This window comes from Pseudorca crassidens, chromosome 4 (genome assembly GCF_039906515.1).
Source record: "Pseudorca crassidens isolate mPseCra1 chromosome 4, mPseCra1.hap1, whole genome shotgun sequence".
In the NCBI taxonomy this organism is placed as follows: Eukaryota; Metazoa; Chordata; class Mammalia; order Artiodactyla; family Delphinidae; genus Pseudorca; species Pseudorca crassidens.
The window spans coordinates 115,064,621-115,081,674 of NC_090299.1; positions in this window are offsets into that span (position 1 = coordinate 115,064,621).

A 17,054-nucleotide genomic window follows, 5' to 3' on the forward strand; every position below is an offset into this window, starting at 1 on the left:
TCTTCACTAAAAGGAACTAGTACTCCTTAGAGAAAAGGCTGATTTTGAAAGCTGGAGCAAGAGAAAATACAAGATGAGCCTGAAATATTTATTTGGTGTTGGAAAATAAAGATGGACTCAAAAAATGAGGTAAACATGTCAACCTGACATAAGAGTCAGGTGGAAAGGGCTGATACTGATGAAATCTGAGGCAAAATATCAAAATAAATAACAATAGTAATAAATTATGTCCCATTAAATAGAGTAAAAATCTTAGAGTCCATAGAGATACAAATGAGAGGATGAATAAATAAATGGGGTAAAAGAAAGCTCTTCCTTACAGTTGAATACCAACTAATAAATGTAGAAGGAATCACAAAATTAGAAATTCCCTTTTGGCAACTCTCATCATCATCATCATAATTAATACGGGCAACAGGTACTAAAACTAAAGGGGAAAGTTTGAGCAACAGCCTATTTATGTAGTGTCCAAGTATTTCCACCAAAGATATTTATGAATAACAGGAGGAAAGGTAACTTTACAAACCCCACCTTAATGAAATAATGAAAGTTAACATCACCAGTAAAGAGGCAAATCAACATCAGATGGCTCCTGGTATGAAGCTCTGAGAAGACAACATCAGTTCAGCCATATTCTTGCTAAAAGTGAATTTTCTCATGAGGAAACACCAAACTCAAACCGAAGAACATTTTATAAAATAACTGACCTGTACTTTTTATAAATGTCAATGGCATGAAACACAAAGGATGAGAAAATGTTCTAGATTAAAGAAAACCAGGGGACTTCCGTGGTGGGCAGTTGTTAAGAATCAGCCTGCCAATGCAGGGGACATAGGTTTGATCCCTGGTCTGGGAAGATCCCACATGCCACGGAGCAACTAAGCCCGTGCGCTACAACTGAGCCTGCGCTCTAGAGCCCACGAGCCACAACTACTGAGCCCACACACCACAACTACTGAAGCCCGCACGCCTAGAGCCCATGCTTTGCAACAAGAGAAGCCACTGCAATGACAAGCCCTCACACCGCAACAAAGAGTAGCCCCCGCTCACAGCAACTAGAGAAAGCCCACACGCAGCAATGAAGACCCAACACAGCCATAAATAAATAAATTTATAAAAAATAAAAAAATAAAGAAAACCAAAGAAACAGGTAACCAAATGCTGCAAGGAATAACCCAAAATGACAGGGACAAATTGGATCAATTGGTGAAAATAATTTTACTAGATTTTATTTTGCCTTCTCTATAATTAACATATGATAACTCAGGAAAACCTGAGTAATAGAGCACCTCTGAAATCTTCACTTCAAGAACTATTTTTAAAAGTTACAAATAGATTTCCTCCAGTTACCCAAATTGCTTAGCTTTGAATACGTTTGAATAAGAGTTTGTAAATTTTCTGGCCAGACTGAAACTTTCCCTGCCATACCCGAAATTTTGCTAAAAAAAAAAAAAAAAAAAAAAAAAGCATGGATTTTATTTTTCCAATCTGGGGATTCCTTTAATACATTCTATTAATTTAAAAAAAACACCTCATTTTACAGGTGAAATACTTAAAGAACTATACAAGATACTTTCATGAATCAGTGATGTCATTATCCATGTCATTCTGAGTCCCCAAACTCAGAAGATAAGGTGAGATAATCTATTATAAAATCCGAATAGTTTAAAATTTCTAGAAAGCATAATCTCCCTTCAGCCCAAGTTTTACCCCAACATAATGATAATACAATCTTTACCTCAAAATCCCCATAAAGTCCCACCATACGAAATTCTTATAGGAAGGCTCATAAAGCTTGGCATGACTCCTACTGTGATTGATTCCTCCTACAATATTCCAATCTTACCAAGAATTTTCAAAGTATCATTTCCACAGTAGATGTCCAACAGGTACAAGATATGTTTCCAAAAAGAACATTATCAGACATACCCTTCCTTGATGTACCACCAGGAGATCTAAGAAAACACACCAAGAGAAGTCAGCCTTAGAACATACTAGAAAAGAACATTTTAGATCCTAATTATGTTTCCTAGCACCAATGCATACTCTTGTGGGAATATGCTTCCCAACTGTATTAGTTTGCTAGGGCTACCATAACAAAATACCACAGACTGGGGGCTTAAACAACAGAAATTATTTCCGGTTCTGGAGGCTAACAGTCCAAGATCAAGGTGCCAGCAGGATTATTTTTTTTTTCTGAGGTCTCTCTCCTTAGCTTCCAGATGGAGGCCTTCTTGCTGTGTCTTATCATGGTCCTTCTTCAGTGCACAAACATCTCTCGTGTATCCAAACTTTCTCTTCTTTTCTAAATACATGTTTTTAAATTTATTTATTAATTATTTATTTATTTATTTTTGGCTGTGTTGGGTCTTCATTGCTGCACACGGGCTTTCTCTAGTTGCAGCGAGCGGGGGCTACTCTTCATTACAGCAAGTGGGCTTCTCATTGTGGTGGCTTCTCTTGTTGCGGAGCATGGGCTCTAGGCCCGTGGGTTTCAGTAGTTGTGGCGCGTGGGCTCAGCAGTTGTGGCTTGCGGGCTCTAGAGCTCAGGCTCAGTAGTTGTGGCGTACGGGCTTAGTTGCTCCGCTGCATGTGGGATCTTCCCGGACTAGGGCTCGAACCCGTGTCCCTTGCATTGGCAGGCGGATTCTTAATCACTGCGCCACCAGGGAAGTCCAAACTTTCTCTTCTTGTAAGGACATCAGTCATTTAGATTAGGGCTCACTCTAATGAACTCATTTTAACTTAATTATCTCTTTAAAGACCCTACCTCCAAATAAGGTCACAGTTTGAGGTACTGTTCGTTAGGGCTTCAACATAAGCATTTGGGGGGACACAATTCAATCCATACCGCTAGCCTAATGCAGTTAGAGTTCCAGATATCTAGTTCACTGGAGATCTGATCCCGACGTTCATTAAATGGTCTCCATAAACAGATGACTTCCAGAAGTAGAAAGCTTTCTCCTGTAAAAAATTAGTAAACAGAAACCTCAATTAAATAAAATTGGGAGACCAGAAGGGGGCGCTCTCACACCCTGAGCCGGCAGCAGAGCTCAGCAAGAAGAAAGACCATTCTTTGCTGGCAAGGACTCAGCAAACGAAAAGCCATGGATGCTTTGTTTACTATCGTCCTCCCAATTTCCATTTCCTCTCTATAAAAGTGTGCTCCTTCCCTTGTTGTTTTGGAACTTGCATGTGGCTTGCCATGGCTGCAGACCACCAAATTGTATTTCTCTGCCGATCCCGAATAAACCCATCTTTGCTGGAGAAATACCTGGCAGTCTGTTTCAGGTCTACATGCCAAACATTTTATGTATCAAGAAGATGGCATCGGATATTGTCAAAGATAAACAAAGTTGGATATTAGTTAAAGTGGTAAAAAAAAAGATTTTATTTAGTAACTACTACCATAGGAGAAAGAGCTGAGCTCCACTCCAATTTGTGCAGAGGTGACTGGGCATTTTCAAGGAAGAATGAGGGAGTAGGAAGGGGGAGTGAGTGGAGGCTTGAGCAGAAGCAGGGAGGTGAAAAATTACCAGAAAAGAGTAAGAGAGTTGGTCAATGTAAATATGATTAAACCTAGACTGTCTGTGCCTGCTAATTGGCATTTCTTCTAGGCTTCTACCCTTCCAAAGAGACTGGGAGACAGAGACACTACCCCTCCCAATGATTACATTTCAAAGGAATAGTTTTCAGGTCCTTGAGAAAGACACTCTTGGAAAAGGGACAAAGGAAGGATTTATAATTGTAAGTACTTTTTAGTAAATGTTCTAAGAAAGGGAAGTCAGGGGCCTATCATCCGGTATTGGCTGGAACAAACAGCAAATTCTTTTGGCAGTCTTCAGCTTTTCAAGACAGAAATTCAACGGGCAGCAGGGTCATCCCAGGGACATGACCTTAATCTGCTAGAAGCCATTTAGTTTGATCAAGTCTCTTAGTGCATGGGTTTGGATGGAGTCTTTTGTGCCAAGAGTTTTTGCAGTTCTCAGTACAAACATCTTTCTCCCACAACCTTTGGATCAAGATCTATGATCTGATGATGGACTTTAAAATCCCTAAATATGATTTTCAAACAATCAAAGTGACTGCAAATCTTTCTAAGGATTGGACTTTCCAACCATTGGACTTTGCAACTATTGGATTAACTGACCCTGGAACCCTCTGGAATATTATCGACTGCAACATATCTACATGGTCAAGTGTGCTCTAGGCCTCCAATAATTAGCTGCTATTACTATTATCTTCCAGAGCCTTAAAGAAACCCAAGAGACATCAAGAATAGAAAGAGACAAGGGAGTAATAATGGAAGCTGTTATCTAATTATTTTCTCACCAAGGCATATAGAAACGATTATGTGACTTATTTAATACAATTCAGGGCATTTGTTCTCCACAATCAGACCAACGAAATTCAGACAGCAACTGATACTTTAAACTGTACATTTTTGTCTCCTGAATGAGAGAATCCCTGGGACAGTTCTTCCTGTGATTACCTCATCAAAATGCAACTTGTAATTTAGACATGATTCTGGTGAACAAGATTTACTGTTTCAGCTGCCAAGGTTTCTCTTAGCTCCAGGAAGCTACCTTGTCCAAGGACCTGCCCTTTCTAGAGTGGCTGACATCTAACTGATCATGCAGGGGTATAAAGGCCTGGCCATTTTGGCCCAATGAGGGACAACTCTTGTGAGTCATATATGTCCCAGAGTTTCCTATGGATTTGGTTTGGCTGAGGCTTTGCCAGGCTTGCATGACTCTTGGATTTCACCTTCTGCCTAATCCTATTCCCCCACACCACTCCCCAGCCTCCCAGGTGTTGGTGTTACTGAACCAAACTTGAGTCCCCTTACCTGACATGCAGTAAATTTAATCTACTGACACTGGCTTATGGTGAAGGAAGGTGCAGCATTTTTTGCAGGGCACCAAGCAGGGATAATGGAAAGCCAGTGTTCAAAAGACCCAAGCTCCCCGATGGCTTTTAGGAAAGATTGTTTTTTTTAAAATTTATTTGTTTATTTTTGACTGTGTCGGGTCTTAGTTGCGGCACGTGGGATATTTCCTTGTGGAGTTCAGGCTTCTCTCTAGTTGTGGCGTGAGGGCTCAGTAGTTGCGGTGCACGGACTTAGTTGCCCCATGGCACGTGGGACCTTAGTTCCCCCGACCAGGGATCGAACCCACGTCCCCTGCATTGGAAGGCAGATTCTTAACCACTGGACCACCAGGGAAGTCCCAGGAAAGGATTTTTAAAGGCAACAATGGGTCACAGGGTATCTGATCAGCTTGTGGGCATTCTTCTGATTAATTTGTGGTGAAGTAACAGGGTGATGTTTTGGGAATCTTAACCATTAGTCTTCTGCTTTCCACCGGTCTGTGGTCTACGTGCTTGTGGTCAGCTTGTAGTCACCATCCTCCACAGGGTGGGGGGTCTTATTTTCTGCAGAACAACTCAAAGATATGCCTCAGATTATTATGTCTGTCCCTTCAGGAGGAACTAGGAGTCCTGTGACTCTGCTTTATGACTGAATTGTTGTTTCTTGACTGCTTTTCCTTTGTTTCTGTATTTCCTTGCTTCTCTAATTATTAACTGCTTGAGTCTGCTCTTTGGAACTTGGGGAAGTCCTAGGAGGCTAAAAGTTTTCTACAAACAAGAAGTGGGGCACATGGAGGGGCTTTTGTACCCAAGAAGGCCCCGCAGGGTCCTGCTCGGTTTCATTGGTCCTTAATAAATGCCCTACAGGCAAAATTCCATCTCAGCGGCGGCTTTCAAAGAACACAACATGCACCAGTGGTCAGTTGTACTTTCCAAATATTCAAAATAAACCCATCAGTTGCTCATATTTTATTAAGATGATAAATTACCAGGGGAGGTCTAAGACGCTGCATGTCACTGGTTTGTGCAAGGATTTTTGACCTGACTACAAGTTCTTGAACAAAAATCTGTGATACATAATTTAACCCTGACTATGATCCAAATTGGCTAGTCCTAGGCTGGCTAAAGAATTGGATATAAAAATAGGTTCAGAATATTTCTTATGATATTGGTGATTGTCACTGCACTTTTTGCCTTTCTCCATTGTTTGACATTCAGGCACTTAATGTTGCTATGAAGTCGTTACCCCAAGGCAATTCCAATTAAAAATACTGTGTCAAAAAAGCAGACCTGGGCTTCGCTGGTGGCGCAGTGGTTGGGAGTCCGCCTGCCGATGCAGGGGACGCGGGTTCGTGCCCCGGTCCGAGGGTCCCACAGGCTGCGGAGCGGCTGGGCCCGTGAGCCATGGCCGCTGAGCCTGCGCGTCCGGAGCCTGTGCTCCGCAACGGGAGAGGCCACAGCAATGAGAGGCCCACGTACCGCAAAAAAAAAAAAAAAAAAAAAAAAAAAGCAGCCCTGGGACTTCCCTGGAGGTCCAGTGGTTAAGAATCTGCCTTCCAATGCAGGGGATGCAGGTTATATCCCTGGTCGGGGAACTAAGATCCCACATGCCACGGGGCAACTAAGCCAGTGCACTGCAACTACTGAGCACGTGAGCCACAACTAGAGCCTGCGTGCCGCAACTACAGAGCCCACACGCTCTGGAGTCCGCTTGCCACAGCTACTGAGCCCGCGCCACAACGAAGAGCCCGTGCACCGCGAAGAAGATCCCACGGGCCGCAACTAAGACCGACGCAGCCAAAAATAAAATAAGTAAATAAATATTAAAAAAAAAAAAAAAAGCAGCCCTTATGGACAACTTGGTTCCTTTAGGAGCCGACATTGACCAAAAGGGTGGAACTGAGAATCTCTGGTGAGGAAAGGGGTATAATCCTGGTTTAACAAAGATAGAGGTGCCAACAGAAGAACAAAGGCAGACATTACACACTACAGATAACGCTCTCACGACTTTTCAGAGCAATCATTCTCCTAACGTGATTCCTGGAGCAGCAGCATCTGGGAAGCTGTTAGATATGCAAATTCTCCAGCCCCACCCCAAACCTAAGAAATCAGAAATTCAGGTGGTGGAGCACAGCACTCAGTGTCTCAACAACCTCTCCAAGTGCCTGCCCTAACATTTGAGAGCTGCTATTCAAGACAATCTGCAAGTAACTGAAATTGTTTTCCCTCAGGACTCAGTCAGCATGCCCCAGGGTGGACTCCTAAACAGGTCCTCAAAGATGCTTTCCAGTCAATCAGATGACTTCAGCAAAAAAAATAGAGCCCACTATTCCTAGACTATCTTTTTTCCTCCCATCTTGTCTCCTCCTTTATATATTCTCTTTTTACCTTTGTTTAATTGTAACCAAGAGTAAACTCCTAATATGCTACCTAAGTGAAAGGTCTCTAAATTAGTCCCAAGAAAAGCCAATTATTTCTTAATTTTTCTGAAAGTACCATTTTGAGTCTGAGAGAGCTAAACTGGGATTGCCAGGCTGATGATATAATCTGGACCAGCATGCAAACTCCCAATGGTGAGTCTAGTGTAATTGACATCTGGAGCAAGTATGTTGTTTTTTTTTTTTAACATTCCTTCCTCTATACAACAAAATTATTTTCAGTAATAATCACAAAATGAAGTAAATAATGATAAAGTCCAGAAAAGAATTGCAAACATTGAAACTTTTTAAAAAATTGAACTGTATGTATAATTATTCTAGGAAAAATAAGTAAACATCAAATTAATAATAAAATAAATATTAGAGTACAGAAAAAGACAAAATAGTAGATTAATACTTTTTAATTCCACTGATGTATTATTTTTTTTTTTGCAATGGGAGAAACTCATATCTACACATTGGTCTATGTAATAATCAATAGTAATATTACAGTTTTTCCACCAGGGACATAAGTAATGAGGATAAGTCTCATTCTGTTTGGAATTCCTATGAAACCCAGGGATTTATGTTCACTACAATATAACAATTTTAGGAACAATGTAAGTTATTGACCTAGTAGTCAAATAAAACCAGCACAAAGAATAACAATAAAAATAGGGAGACACTTTAGCTGTGTTATTAGAATCATGTTAGTTATAGGTTTGATGCTTCAGAGGTATGTGCTTGCTTGCTTAAATTGGGACCCAATAGTATTCATCTCTGTTAAATATCTGTGGCATTTTAAATAGATGAGTTAATGAAAACTCAAATCATTTCAAGGAAAGACTGCATTTTTTTACCTTTCTATTTGCATTTTTAGACATCTATTTTTCTCATAAAAAGGATCATAGCAGGAATATGGAAAGCAATGATTGCACTTGTGACATCAAATTTTGAACAAATATGCATAGAGATAAATGAGTATCATAAAGGAAAAAATAAGTTATCTTAACAGCATATCATTATTTATATAGTTTCTTCAAAATGAATGGAGTGTGTGATGGCCATAGACGTGCTCCAGTCAGGTCTTCTTCAAGAGAACCCACTGCGGGAGCACAGTTGGTGGAAAGCCTCCACCTGCAGCCCCTGTGGATTCTGTGGCCATCCTGCCCCCACCCCCATCCTGACTGCTTCGAATCAATCCATGAGATGTTGGAGGAACTAATGTAGGCCCATTCTTAAGAGATACCAGAGTCCTTCAACAGGGGATTGTGGCTCAAGGACTCCCCGTCAGCCTGGTAAAGATTTTCTTAGCTTGCCCTGCAGCCTGAGACTCCTCCTCCACTGTCTTCCTATCTTCCGTTTCTCTTTCCCAGGTGTCAGAGAGCTGGCATTCTGAAGCCTCTGCCCGCTTACTCTCACTCTCTCTCCCCATTTATCTTTCACGGGCATTTTCCCCAATGTGTCTCTTGCACATTTAATCCTATCTTTGTGTCTGCTTCTCAGCAGAAGGACCCACAAGGACAGAGTACCTGTGTTTTCATACACCTATGAAGGTTTTTCTGAGCCATAAAGATCACAGTTTCAAATTTGTGCCAGTTTAAAAAATAATCTCCAATCACTGATCCAACATGAATATTCATGCTGATCATTTTACAGGTCGAAACAAAATCATTCTCGGGTTTTTTTTTTCCAGCTTTATTGAAGTATAATTTAAAAACAAAATTATATAAATTTAAGGTGTACAATGTGATGATTTCATATATATATATATATATAGTGAAATGATTACCACAATAAAGTTAGTTAATACGTCCATCACCTCACATAGTTGTCATTTTGTGTGTGTGGGGTGAGAACATTTAAGGTTTTCTCTCCTACCAATTTCAAGTATACAATACAGTATTATTAACTATAGTTACCATGTTGTACATTAGATCCCCACACTTATTCATCTTGTAACTCAAAATTTGTACCCTTTGACAAACATCTCCCCATTTTCTCCACCCCTCAACCCTTGAAAACCACCATTCTACTCTCTGTTTCTCTGAGTTCAACTTGTTTAGATTCTACATATAAGATTCTATATATAAGATCATATGGTATTTGTCTTTCTCTGGAACAAACAGTAAATCTTTTGGCAGCCTTGAACTTTTTTATATAGTAACTCAGTAGGGGCCTGGATGGCCTCAGGGAGTGGGCTTAGGCTGCTAGAAGCCGTGTAAAAGTTTGGTGGAGTTTCCTACTGCAGGGGATTGAATGGCGTATTCAAGCCAAGAGTTTTTTCAGTTCTCAAAAGTTTTAGTCAACCAAGTCCTTATTTCCTAGAGACGCAATGTTGTAAATTGGAATTTCATTCCTGGGAACCCATTTCATACTACAAATATATCAGAACTGAGGAAGAAATGAAGTAGGGAGAAAACAAATGTAAATCTTTGCTTTTATCAACATGAATTAACTAAATACAAAATATGATTCATAACCACAGAAAATGTTTTGAAGCACTTATGAGTGAGGTGTACTGCTAATAGGTTCCCACATCAGTGGCTCTCAAATCACTTAAGAATCACCTAAGATTTATATTTATTGTCAAAAGAATGTCATGTAAAGAGACAGATACGCACACAGGGAGTATGCCCTGTGAACATGAAGGCAGGAATGGGGTGATGCAAATACAGGCCAAATAATGTCAGGTTGCAGGCAAACCACTGTTACAGGAATGGGAGCCCCTTCCAGGGCCCGAGAGTGGGCTCTTGTCTAACACTCAGAAATAAATTGTCCGAGGAGACACGCGTACTGACAAAGCAAGAGACGTTATTGGGAAGGGGACCCCAGGCGGAGAGCAGCAGGGTAAGGGAACCCAGGAGAACTGCACTGCCACGTGGCTCACAGTCTCGGGTTTTATGGGAATGGGATTAGTTTCTGGGTTGTCTCTGGCCAATCATTCTGAGTCAGGGTCCTTCCTGGTGGTGCACGCATGGCTCAGCCAACATGGATCCCAGCGGGGAGGATTCTGGGAGGTTGGTAGGACATATGGACTGGCGTCTCCTCTCTCCTTTTGGCCTTTTCCGAATTCTTCTGGCTGGTGGTAGCTTGTTAGCTCCGCGTTCCTTACCAGGACCTCCTGTTCTAAGAGAACTCACGTAAGTGGTTACTATTGGGCCTGGCCAGGGCGGGCAGTTTCCGTCAGCGTTTCCCCTGACACCACCAGAAGCCAGGAAAGGGGCACAGGACAGAGTCTCCCTCCTGGCTCTCAGAAGGAACCAGCCCTGCCCTGCTGAGTTTGCACTTTTAGCCTCCAGAACTGTGAGACAGTGAGTTTCTGTTATCTAAGCCAACTGGTTTGAGGTAATTTGTTAAGGCAGTCCTAGCATATTAATTCATTTCCTAAAGCAGAAGATTATCCTGCTGTTTAAAAGCCTCATTGTGTAATACACCTAATCTTCTACCACCCTAAACCACAACCTCTTCTCCACTCTCCACCAAGATCATGCCCTTTCTCTATAACATTATTTTCTTATATCCCTGCTTTAGTCTGTTTAGGCTGCTATAACAAAAATACAATAAACTAGGGAGTTTATTAACAACATTTATTTCTCACAGTTCCAGAGGCTGGGAAGTCCAAGATTATAGCGCCAGCAGATTTGGTGTCTGATGAGAGCTTCTTCTCACTGTACCCTCCCATGGCAGAAGAGATGTGTTGGCTTTCTGGGGTCTCTTTTGTAAGGACACTAATCTCAGTCTTGAGGGCTCTGCTCTCCTGACTCAATCAGCTCCCAAAGACCCCAATTCTAGTACCATCACCTGGGGGTTAGGACTAAAACTATGAGTGGTGGGGGGACACACACACAAACATTCAGGCCACAGCAATCCCTTTCATGTCTTCTCGCTTTTCTATAAATCTACGTTCCACCTATTGGCGTTCTAGTTTTTCCATTGTAGAAAGTTATTTTTGCTCCTATAGATTTTTTTTTATCAATATCAACCATTTTTCTAAAATGTGAACGTCATACAAATAGAGATTATTTATCTCTCCCCAAACTCCCACTTTATTTTCAATCCCTAGAATAGGCCCAGATCAAAGTTGACACTAAATAAATATTTGAGGAATGAGTACAATTTGGTTCTTAATTATTGACTGTTGGGCTAGTTAGGTGTTTCTTGGATTTTTTTCTTCCTTCAGAAAGATTCTAAGTTCTTGGAGGGCAAGAATCTTGCCTTATACTTTCCTTGTATTCATGAATTCACTCCTAATGAATACCTGCTTTAAATCAGGTACCCTGCTAGCTACTGAAGGTACATTGAATAATAAAAACAGATATGGTGTCGGCTCCAATGTAATTTATAATCTAGCTGGAGACAGAAACGTTATAGACATAATCTTATATGATGACATAATTACAATTCTGATCAACGCTTTGTAGGAAAAATATAGAAAGCTAGAGGCAAGGATAGCTAAGGTACCTACTCCCCCTAGTGTTGGGATCAGGAAAAGTCTTCTCAAGGACCTAGAAGATTGGAAGGAAAGGGGTCGGGGAAAGAACCAGTGCTCAGGCAAAGGAACGTCAGGGGTGTGGAAGTCCTGACCAAAACTTGGTGAAAGGGTTACCTGAGTTGAGAGAGAAAACTAATATATATTTTGGAATCTTATTTTGACTCAACTGTGAAATGTTTCTTTATTCTGGGATATCACCTGAATGAACCCTTTGATTACACAAATGTAAAGCAAGTACTTACCCTTTGCTTTTAGGAGAGAACTGAAAGAAAAACAAGGATGTAGATGTTTTAGACGGAAGTCTTAGTCAGTGCTTGGACTCTAAATAGTTGTAGATAGTTGAATCATTACTGCATACTGAGACTCATCTGCTTCTGTGGTGAGAAATGTTTCTTGATTTTATTTATACCTAGAGTTGATGGTTACAGCAAAGGGGGCTTACCCTTGAGGAGGTGGGTGTGGGCTTATTCAAGAATTGCTTGCAGAAGATCCAGAGCTTTTGTCCCAGGGCCAAAGAGCCAGAACCTTCACCTTATGCTAGAGGAGACAGTAATGGGGAAGAGGCCTGGACTTAGTACAACCTTATCTGTGCTGGAATGCTGATACCATACACACGACTCTAAGACTGCATAACCCCAAATATGCTGATGACTGCTTTCAAAATGACTGCTCCAATAGCAGAGCGGAGAACGGATCGGGAGGGACAAAAGTGGATTCATTCTCGCTTATTCTGTACTTATGGACCTTGATAGTTAATTTCTTCGCATGCACTGGACTATTTTATTCCCCCTCAAACTTCCAAGATTTATCATACTATCTGGCATATACATAGTATGCCCTCCATATTTGCTTATTGAATGAATGGACTTTTTCATTAGGAAATTATTTTAAAGGTCATTATGTAGAGTATGGAGTAAGACATCCTCAGATCACCAGAACTTGGAAATAAGAACATCCTTTGAGAATGAAAATAATGTGTATATATATATATATATATATATATATATATATATATATATATGTATGTATTTCTTTGCTCATCATTTTTTTTCTTGATTTCTTATTCTCACTGTTTTCCAAAAATGATTTGAGGGGATGAATGAAACCATGCATAGTGAGCCATTGGTAGCGGGGAAAAAAAAAAGATAAATCAGAAAAAAAGAAAAAAAAAAACAGTCAACGTGTTGCCAAAGAGATGTGGGGAACATCCATGAAGGTGACTAGAGTAAACGTCCTAGAAGAATGACCAGAAAATGACTAATGTGAAAAGAATCTGTGACCTCACTGACTATTGAGAAACAGGTTTAAAGAAGGAAGGCAAGGAGTCCAGGTGAAATCAGGAAAAGAAAAGAAACCAGAGAGGCTGACTTGGGTGTCATCACGTAGCTATCATGCAGCTTGACCAGAGGGGGTACTGGATGGTGGTCACTCATCTTTCAGCTCCACAGTAGTGATTCTGCTTCAGGTTTCTCTTGGCCCTGGATGAAAAAATTTTCTACGCTATACTGCTCTCTTGCTCTCATTTCTTTTGATTGTGAGTTTGGCCTTCCATCCCTTTGACACATTGAAGCAAGAGGCACTATATTTTGAAAATGTTCTGGTTACTAGAAAAAAATATATAGGATCGTACATGGCACTTGGCATTCAGATTTGTACCTCAGTCTCCTGTGAATCTGATTATTATGAACTGGCCACAAAAGCCCAACCAAATCAAGCTTTTGACTTTAAAACCAAAGGCCATTTTAGCTGTCTCAAAAGGAGATGATCACACTAAGGTCGTGGTGGGTCCCCATTTTTGATATCCTGTCTCATCCTCTCTAACCCCATCGGAGTGCTATGGGAAGAGCCTGCCTCCTCAGGGTAGCTCATTCCCAGACTCTCTTGTTGAATCTCTGCTGTGGAGTCATTGGCGTGGCTTTGGCTTTAGGAAGTCTGGGGAGACTGGGTCATGGTATTTTCCAGGTAGGAGTCATGGAAAAAATCCCCACCAGATGTACTTTTGTAAAGACAGGTCAATAGGAAAATCTAAGAGGCTGAAGCTTCAGTCAAAAGTAAGCAAGATGATGTTCTCTTTAACTCATTCAACACACGTGTGTAGGTGAACCATCTGCTTTTTAAGGTCTTTAGTGACAGACTCATAGGCTGGGCTTTCCCTGGTTCCAAAGAATACTTCCTCTGGTTTTAAGTTCATCAGACTCAGAACCATATCACCATCTTCTTGGGGTACTCAAACCAGAGAATTCTCAGATCTCTAACATGTTTGTTTAGGCTAATTTAAGAAACGTTGAATAAAAGAGTGGATGGAGGGCTTCCCTGGTGGTGCAGTGGTTAAGAATCCACCTGCCAATGCAGAGGACACGGGTTCGATCCCTGGTCCGGGAAGATCCCACATGCCGTGGAGCAACTAAGCCCGTTTGCCACAACTACTGAGCCCACATGCCACAGCTACTGAAACCTGCATGCCTAGGGCCCATGCTCCGCAAGGACAAGCCACCGTAATGAGAAGCCCGCGCACCACAACAAAGAGTAGCCCCCGCTCACCGCAACTAAAGAAAGCCCGCAGCAACGAAGACCCAACGCTGCCAAAAATAAATACATAAATAAATTAATTAAAAAAAAAAGTGGATGGCCACTACTTACTCACAGAGGACTTATGAACCCCTGAGAATATGTCTGTGTCCCCTGTGGGTTCCAGGGACTCCATCTGAGAAACACTGGGGAGACGATGGTTTTCACCTGATTGTTTACTCATGGACAAAGTTGAGTGACCAGTTTTCTTTGCATTTAGGTTGAAGTTCTGCCCAATGTGTTGTTAGTCTTTTAATGAGAGCAACGTGTGACAGACTAAAATGTAAATAAAACAAAAACGTTTTGGTTTGTTAAAATAACAATAAGAATTGTGGAGATTATTGAAGCCTAGAAATCAATCAGAAAGTGCTTGGCACCATTATCTCTATCAAGCTTTGCTCAACTAAACTCTGATTTGATAAGGGTCGTGTTTTTCTTCAGGACTCCAGGGAGGGGACAGATAAAGAGTAGTGGGTGAAGCATTATAAATAATCTGACTGTGTTATAACAGTCATCATGGTAGTTGAAAAGATTTTATTTTTAACAGAGGCCAGAGTGCATTGAAGCTATTAGTTAGTCAGCAGGTTGTTTTCTTTTTTATTGTCTTTGTCAGCCAGTTGCTCTCTGCTCAAAATGCAGAGGTGAACTTTAGCACTATATATTACAGGGTGGTGACAGCCATTCATTAATTAAAGGAAACGTTCCTGATTTGAAAAGGTTTTAACTTATGAACATGCAGAATGGAAGACTCCAAGACTAATTCTGGGATAAGATTGACAGTTTAACTACTAACCTACTTATTTTTATTCTGCCTTAGTGAAGGGAAGGTATGTTCCCGAATAATATTTAAAATACTAGTTTCCATTTATTACCACTTGCCCAAATATATAATTCAGAGCTGCCTTTGGTCTTTTAAATTTTTTATTTTTAAAAGTTTTAAAAATTTTCCCTGACATGTGAATACTTTAAGGAAAGAGACAGAAAATCAATCTCTATGACAAGTTTTCCAGTCATGAATGAATTTCAGTGTGGGATTGATTAGACCATTAGAGAATTATACATCATGAAACCATGCCTGGAATCACCAAACAAGCAAGACCTATGTACATGCATATATGTGTGTGCATGTAGATACGGTGCAATACTTTCACCAGAGAGATGAGTACTTTACCCACTCTCTCTAGAGAGTAGCTAGATGATGTATCAGCATCTGAGCAAAATGTTGTTATTATCCAGAAAATTCAAATATAAAGTCAATTTAAAAAATCTGTTAAAGGTTTTAGTGGTTATTATAATAATATAATGATCCTTACAAAATTGGAGCCATATTTTGGGAAGATTGATAAGTTATGGATACTACTGGGGATAAAAGTGATTACAACTGTCTGAGGAAGAAGACCCTCCCTAAGTGAACCATTTCTTAATGGAAAATTTTGCCAACATTCTTATTATCCTCCACTTTTATTTTCCTTTGTTATCATCTCTCTCCCCTTCCCCAGAGGTGCCAAATTCTATGGTGAGATCTTCTGTCTTAATATTGTTTTGGAGACACAGGGCACTTGGCCATCAAACTCCTTCTCTAATCTTTCTAACAAAAAATAAGATAAGAAAGAAAGGAAGAAAGAAGAGAAAAGAAAAAAAATAATGAAATCTAAATAATGATGAATAATGAAATCTAAATAATGATGAATACTGAAATCTAAATAATGGAATCTAAAGCTTTGGTGGTGATGGGGTAATAGAATTCCTGGTGGAAGAAATTCTGACTAATCAGGAATAGCTGAAATTTAACTATATTCAAATTTAAATAACTACTGAAAGAAGCTGGGCAGGTAATGAAAATGAGGAAGTAGGCTGGGATTAAGAAAAATTTTGATAAGTACTTAAGTAAAAAGTACATGTCATTTTCTTCTTAAGTCCACTCTACTATAAGAAATACATCAGTGCCATGGTGATGACAAAAGACCACAAGGGGGATGGACATAGAGTACACAGGAGAGGTTATGTCCTATAGGAATGGCTCAGTGCTGCCTGATTCTAAGAGAATCCAGAAATTCTAATCTTAGTGTGAATATTTTAATATGTGGGCAATCAATTCAAATTTTCTAAAAAACATTGTATGGATCATTGTAAAGGTCCTCTGATTTCTGACTGCTGATTTACACATAACCAGTGAATAAATGGATTGGGAAGAGGAGAGCCTGGGCTTTCTTGTCAGAGACTTTTTTCCGTCAGTGTACATAATCCTTGAAGCCACACTCTTGTCCTTTTGGGGCATCCTGTTCAATTTAGCAAGTGTGCATTGAATATATCACTATATCATAACAGTGTGCCCTGGGATGAAACATTTTTGTCATTGGTTCTTACTTTGGAGACTTGATCTGAACATTTGTAAGTTCAGATATCACGTCCTATCACAGTGGTTCCCAATCAGACTGTAGATTAGAATTCAGAGGGTCACATCCTGGATCCAAGAATTAGGTTCTAAGGCCATCCATAAAGAAAAAGTTGGGTATGTCAAAATTATCCCTGAAAAGTTACCTGGGAATGCTCCATCATGGAGACTGATAGACTCTATCACCGTGTCAGTTTTTCCTTCAGTATTGGAATAGGTTCATTGTTTCCTGGACTGAGCACAGATGAACTAGTTGCTTGACTTTCAGGGCTAAGCTCTTAAAAACATGCACTCTAGCAGAATCACAGTC